The sequence below is a fragment of the Pteropus alecto genome, unplaced genomic scaffold (assembly GCF_000325575.1).
Source record: "Pteropus alecto unplaced genomic scaffold, ASM32557v1 scaffold68, whole genome shotgun sequence".
NCBI classification, from domain to species: domain Eukaryota; kingdom Metazoa; phylum Chordata; class Mammalia; order Chiroptera; family Pteropodidae; genus Pteropus; species Pteropus alecto.
In genome coordinates, this window is record NW_006441386.1 from 6,612,202 (window position 1) to 6,619,243 (window position 7,042).

At 41.7% G+C, this 7,042-nt stretch overlaps 1 pseudogene; it reads right to left on the reverse strand.

Moving 5' to 3' along the window:
• Positions 1-5,572: 5,572 nt before the first annotated feature.
• Positions 5,573-5,691, reverse strand: LOC112485303 (annotated as a pseudogene).
• Positions 5,692-7,042: the final 1,351 nt, after the last annotated feature.

Below are 7,042 nucleotides of genomic sequence, written 5' to 3' on the forward strand. Positions count from 1 at the left end.
GCGGCGGGGTTGTGGGGGCGGGGGGGCGGGTGGCGAGTTGTACCCCTCCCCACCCCAGCAGAGCAGCGCCCCGCGGGACCACGCTTCCCGCAGATCAGCCCGCAAACCCATCCTCCCACCGCCATCCGGATATCTGAGGTCGCCCCTCTCCGCATCCTTTCGGCCATCATTTACCACGCCCCCAGTCACAGACTCTCCCACCCCAGGCGTTTACAATTTGCAGGGCTATTTCACATTTCCTCCTTGGATTCGCACAGCAATTTTCTGAATTTGCCTGGGCACCAGGAGCTTCTGCTCTGCAGCTAACTTAGACAAGTGAGTCACCTCCCCAATCCTCAGTTTTCTCTTCTGTAAAATGGGGTGGTGATATACACTGTGAGGATTAGAGATAGTTAATGTTGAGTGCCTTATCTGTAATAATGAATACCTAATATATTGCTGTTATTTAAGGAGACGGATTCACAGAGATGATGTCACCTCTCCAAAGTCACATTACAGGTGGATGATAGGCAATCTTAATTCTTCTCCTCTGTGCAGGCTCCACAGAGCACATGATGCCTGTCTATGCTGGGCGCTGGGCCAGGCCCTGTGGAGGCACTGTTTCTGCCCTCAGGGACTTCACGGTTTTAAGCAAATGGAGTCACATTCTCACTCAGCTTAACTCTAGAACAAGACAGAATGTCAGGTGTCACCACATGATGGCTTCCTATGTGAGTCCCATTGATGCCAGAAGATGTTATGTGCCTTATCTTCATAGCTAGGCTTGGAGAGTGCCATTGTCAGGAAACAGATCTCAGAGATTAAGTCAATTGACTAAAATCAAACGGTCATGAGTGAGCTTGTTCCACTTCATCTCACTGCCAAGAAAGTACAGAGGTGGAACCAGGGGCAATCAGAAAGAGGTGACATTTGAGCTGGGTTTCAAAGGATGAATAGGAGTTCTGAAGTTGAATGAGAAAATAATGAAACCAAAGAGAAGACCATTAGCCAAGGCACAGGGCCTGAAAGAGCCCAACAAGGACTCCTCCAGCCAGTGCACACTGGGCAGATGTCTGAGAAAGAGAGACAAAATCGATGGAGTGGGCCAGGACAGGCTTGTTGATAGACTATAAAGCCAACACTTCTTCCACATTTTTATAACTGAAATTTGGTTTTCCCCTTCAAGATTCAACTGGAATATCACCACCTCCAGGAGACCCTCTCCACCTACCCAGGCTCTGTTTTGTGCCCCACTCCTTTGGGCTCCCACAGTCCCTGCTCTCTCTCCACCATGGTCCTGAGCATTAGCAAGAGCCTCTCGACAACTCCCAATTTTCTGGCTATGATCTCCCTGGTTCTGCTCTGCCTCCTCGTGACCCATAATTTCCTCTAAGTTTCCACAGGTCTCCTACACCAGAGGTCCCCAACCCCTGGGCCATGGACTGGTACCTGTCTGTGCCTGTTAGGAACTGGCTGCACAGCAGGAGGTGAGCGGCGGGCAAGTAAAGCTTCATCTGTATTTGTAGCCGCTCCCCAGTGCTAGCATCACTGCCTCACTCCACCTCAGATCATTAGGCATTAGGTTTTCATAGGAGCACCAGTCCCTGGTGCCAAAATGTTGGGGACCGCTGTCCTATACAATTTTCTTACAAGGCCCTTCTTTGGCCCTTCCCACTCTGGGCTCCAGGACTTCTTCACTCTAAGAGGCGCTGATAAGACCTGTTGAGAGGCCACTGCCTCAGCTTGTCCCCTCTTTCTCACTAATCCCTTTTTGTTTAGCCGAGTGGACACCCTGTCGAATGCCCCATAACAATGTCCTCGGTAAACCTTCCCCACAATTCTCAGACCCCAAACCTACTCCTGCCTGTCTCAGTAGATAATTCCACTGTCCATTATAGAGAGAAGCTTCTGCCATTTTCTGCCTCACTTCTTTGGATTTTCTCTGTATCTGTCTCAGTGCCCTTCTTCCTCACCCACTTCCAAGAAAGGCAGCTTCTCCTCATTGCAAAGCGAATCTAGGTAACTTCTCTATGGGTCTCACCTTTACCTGCCTCCTCCAAGATGCCTTGCCCCACTCCATTAGTTATATCTTTCTCAGCCTTTAAACACACCTCGATATTTTGAAAGTAACCTGTTATCGACTGAATGTTCATGTCCCCCCAAAATTCATATGTTGAAGCCCTACCCTCCAATATGATGGTATTCGAAAGTGGGGCCTTTGGGAGGTCATTAGATTTAGATGAGGTCATGAGATTGGGTCCCCCATGTTGGCATTAGTGTCTTTGTAAGAAGAGAAAGAGAGTAGAGTTCTTTCTCCATGTGAGGGCACAGCAAGAAAGCAGCTGTCTGCAAGCCAGGAAGAGGGCTCTTACTAGAAACTAAATCTACTGGCACTTTGATCGACTACATTCTTACTTCCAGGACACCTCTTTTTCACATTTGACACCATTGACCACTGTCTCTTTCTTGACTATATAGCAGTCAGAGCCCAGATATTTCATAGCCATCAGGTTGACAAAAACTAAAAAGTTGAGTAATAGGAAGTGTTGGTGAAAATATGAGTGACAGGAATGCTTATGCACTGCTAGTAGAGAGGGAATCAATTTACTTTGGAGAATAGTTTGACAAACTCGTAATTCAAAGATGCTCAGGCACACTACCCAATTGTTCCCTCTTTGGTAGACAGAATAATGGCCCCCAAAGATATTCACATCCTAATCCTGGAAGCTGTGAATATGTTACCTTCCATGGCAAAAGAAATGTTGCATTAAGTCAAGGTTCTTGAGATGGAGAGATAGATTATCAATCCAATGTAATCACAAGTATCCTTATAAGAGAGAGTCAGGAGAGTCAGAATCAGAGGAGATGTGACAGCAGAAGCAGAGGGTCAGAGACAGAGAAACTTTGAAGACACTATTTGCTTGCTTTGAAGATGTAGGAAGGGGCCACAGCCCAAGGAATGTAGGCAACCTCTAGAATCTGGAAAAGGCAAGGAAATGAATTCTCCCCTAGAGACTCCAGAGAGAGCATGCCTCTGCCAACACCTCAATTTCAGCCCAGTGAAACTCATTCAAACTTCTGACTTCTAGAGCTGTAAGATAATAAACTTGTGTTGTTTTAAGCCACTAGTGTTGTAATAATTTGTTACAGCAGCCATAGGAAACCAATACAAACTCCTAGGAATTTTGGCTCTCTTAGACTAAAAGGCAAGAACAGGAATGTTTATAGCAGCTCGACTTGTATGTAATAATGGAAATGAGCAGAGAACGGCTACACATGTCAACTTGAATAAATCTCACAAACAATGCTGTGTGAAAAAAGGCAGCCTCAGAAGAGCACATTCAGTAAAATATTGTTTATATGAAGTTTAGAGACATGCAAAACTATACTCCATATCGTTTGGGGATACATACAAAGTAAAAGTATGGGATCTGAAAGTACCAAATTCAGGAGCGTAGCTGTCTGGCAGAAAAGGGATGGAATCACAGAAGAGACAGAGGGGACTTCGATGGCATTGAGAGTTTGATTTCTTAAGCTGAGTGGAGGGACACTGGTGTACACTGTATTATTCTTTATAGTTTTGGTAAGTCTGAAAACTTTTATATAAAATTAAGAATTTTTTAGGGTCTATTTTTAGACCTTAGCTTTAAAGTCAGACAGACCTGGGCCCCATTCTGAGCTCTGCCACTTCCTATGTGACCAAGAGCAAATCCTTTAATTATATCATCTGTAAAATGAGAAGCTGAAGGATTAGATGACTTTATATAAGCATCTAGAATGATGACTGGCACTTAGTCAGTGCTCCAAAAACAGCAGCTGCAATGAGTTTATCTTTCTGGAAACATTCCCTTGGTTTATAACTCACAGAGAACGTACTATCTTCCAGGAACTTCCAGGAGATAACTGTGCAAAGGGAACGCTTCGCCTCCATGGTTCTCCTCCCTGCTTCAGTCTTTAAATTCACTTTTCTCCAAGGATCTGATCCCCAATCCCTTAAAAAAAAAAAAACCAAAACTTTATTAAGATATAATTCACATGCCATACAATTCAACCATTTAAATTGCACAAGCGTCCCTCTCAGGGCCTTTACTCTGTCTCTCTCGCTGTCCTTGTCTCTCTCTGTTGTCGAGGTCCTTCTCGGTGCCTTTACTCTGTTTCTCTCTGTCTCTCATTGTCCCTCTCACTCTCTGTCTCTGAGAGGAGACCACGCTCTGCCTGTGGAGTGTTACCCCTTTTCTAATAAACTTTCCTTTTGACTATAAAAAATAAAAAATAAATAATAAATTGTACAAGCATGCAATGGTTTGTGGTATATTCAGAGCAACCATTGGCACAATCAATTTTAGAACATTTTTTGATCACCCAAAAAGAAACTCTGCACCCATTAGCAGTCACTCTCCATTTCCCCTAATTCCACCCCCACCCCCACCTCCAGCCCTAGGCAACCACTAACCTACTTTCTATCTCTACAGATTTGCCTATTCTGGACATTTCATACCAATGGAATCCTATAATATGTGGCCTTTTGTGACTGGCTTCTGTCATTTAACATAATATTTTCAAAATTCATTCATGTTGTAACATTTATTAGTATTTGATCTCTTTTGATTTTTTGGCAGTAAAATATATACATAACATAAAATTTACCATTTTTCAAGTGTACAGTTCTGTGACATCAAGCACATTCTCATTGTTGTGCAACCATCACAACCATCCATCTCCAGAACTCTTTTTATCTTCCCAAACTGAAACTCTGTACCTATTAAACAATAACTCCTTATTCTCCTCTCTCCAAGCCCCTGGCACCTACCATTCTGCTTTCTGTCTCTATGAATTTAACTACTCTAGGTACCTCACATAAGTGGAATTATACAGTATCTGTCCTTTTGTGACTGGCTTAGTTCACTTAGCTGAATGTCCTCAAGCTTCATCCATGTCGTAGCATGTGTCAGAATTTCCTTCCTTTTTAAGGCTGAATAATACTCCATCATATATATATAGACCACAATTTGTTTATTCATTCATAGGTTGATGAACATTGGGGTTGTTTCCATTGTTTGACTATTATAAATAATGTCGCTATGAACATTCACATACAACTTTTGTGTGACATATGTTTTTTTCTCTTAGTTATATACCTAACAGTGGATATTTGATAATTTTATGTTTAATCTTTTTTAAGGAAAGACCCAGCTATTTTCCAAAGTAGCTGCACCATCTTGCAATGTATGAGAATTCCTATTTCTTCACCACCACTAGTTATGGTCTGTCTTTTTATTATCACTACTCTAGTGGGTGTACTCTAGTGGGTGTGACCTCATATCTCATAATTTTGATTTGAACTTCTGTAATGACTAATGATGTTGAGCATCTTTGCATCTGCTATCAGTCATTTTTATATCTTCTTTAGAGAAATGTATATTCAGATAATTTGCTCATTTTTCAATTAGGTATTTGTCTTTTAATTGTTGAGTTGCTAAGAGTTCTTTTTTTTTTTTTTTTATGTTTTAGGCAAGGCAATCCTTGGTTGACCTCACAGATTGCAAGGGTCTTGTCAGCTTACAATCCCTTATTTTTTTTAATTTATTTTTTATGCCTACAGCACCCGGTCTTCCTAGGTGGTCTCCCATCCAAGTACTAACCAGGCCCGACCCTGCTTAGCTTCCAAGATCAGATGGGATCGGACTTGTTCAGGGTAGCATGGCCGTGGACAAGAGTTCTTTATATATTCTGGAATCTAGTCTTTTATCAGATGTCTGACTTGTAATTTTATCTCATTCTGTAGGGGTTTTTTTTTTGTGATGGTGTCCTTTGAAGTACAAAAGTTTTTATTTTGATGAAGTCCGATTTATCTATTTTTATTTTGTTGCTTGTGCTGTAACATCACATCTAAGAACTCATTTCCCAACTCAAGATCATGAAGATTTATCTTTATGTTTTCTCTTAAGAGTTTTTATAGTTTTAGCTCTTCCATTTAGATTATCGATCTATTTTTGAGGTGATTTTCGTATATGGTATGTAGTAGGGATTCACCTTTTTCATATTGCTATCCAGTTTTCCCAGCACGCAAAGACACCCCCATTTTAAAATCTAGACCTCAGGTACACAGATGTAGATTAATCCTAATTCTTGTTGTTATTTTTTAAATACATTCTCATCTTTGGTCATATATGGCCTGCTTTTATTTCATTTATTTGTGGACTTATTAATATTTAATGAGCACCCAAAATAATTATTTTGATATTCATCCATGCTGTTGCATTTATGAACAGGTTGTTCCTTTTCATTGTTCCTTTCCAAATATCACTACTTATTTTATCCCTTCATCTGTCGATGGACACTTCGGTTGTTTCCAGTTTTAGGCTTTTACAAATAAAGCTACTATGAGCATTTGTGTGCAAGTCTTTGTATGGATATATCGTTTCATTTCTCTTGACTAAACACCTAGGAGTGAAATGGCTAGGTCAGACAACACCTGCATGTTTAACATTTTAATAAACTGCCAGTTTTCCAAATTGTTTTAACATTCCCATCGCAGTGTATGAGTTCAGTTGCTCCATATCCTTACCAACACTTTATATGGTCAGTCTTTTTTTTATTTTTCATTTCATCTTTTTCATTTTCACGTGTAGTTCCCTTGTTTGTTAAAATGGTTTTATTATGTAGGCACATGCATCTAAACAATATATTATTTGTAGCTATTTTTGGAATTCATAGAAAGTGAAGGCTCTGACTTCAGCCATCTTGCCTTTCTGTTGAGGGACAGCTTTCTACCACATTATGATCATGTTCACCCCAGCATGGAGCTAGGCACACAGGAGGCATCAACCCTGGCTGAAAAAATAAGCAGCTGGACATCCTCAGCTGCCTCAGATCTCTGTCATTTGCCTCATTAGAGGCTCGGACCTTACCTGCCATCCTGAGGACAACAGCCCGCTGGATGTCACCCAGTAGTGCCACTTCAATGCGGTATCTCCCAACTCTGCCCACCTTTAGTTTCCCCTGTACTCCCTTATTTGGTTTAGGGGTCAGCGACTTGCCAGGTGCTGAGGTTCAAACCAGA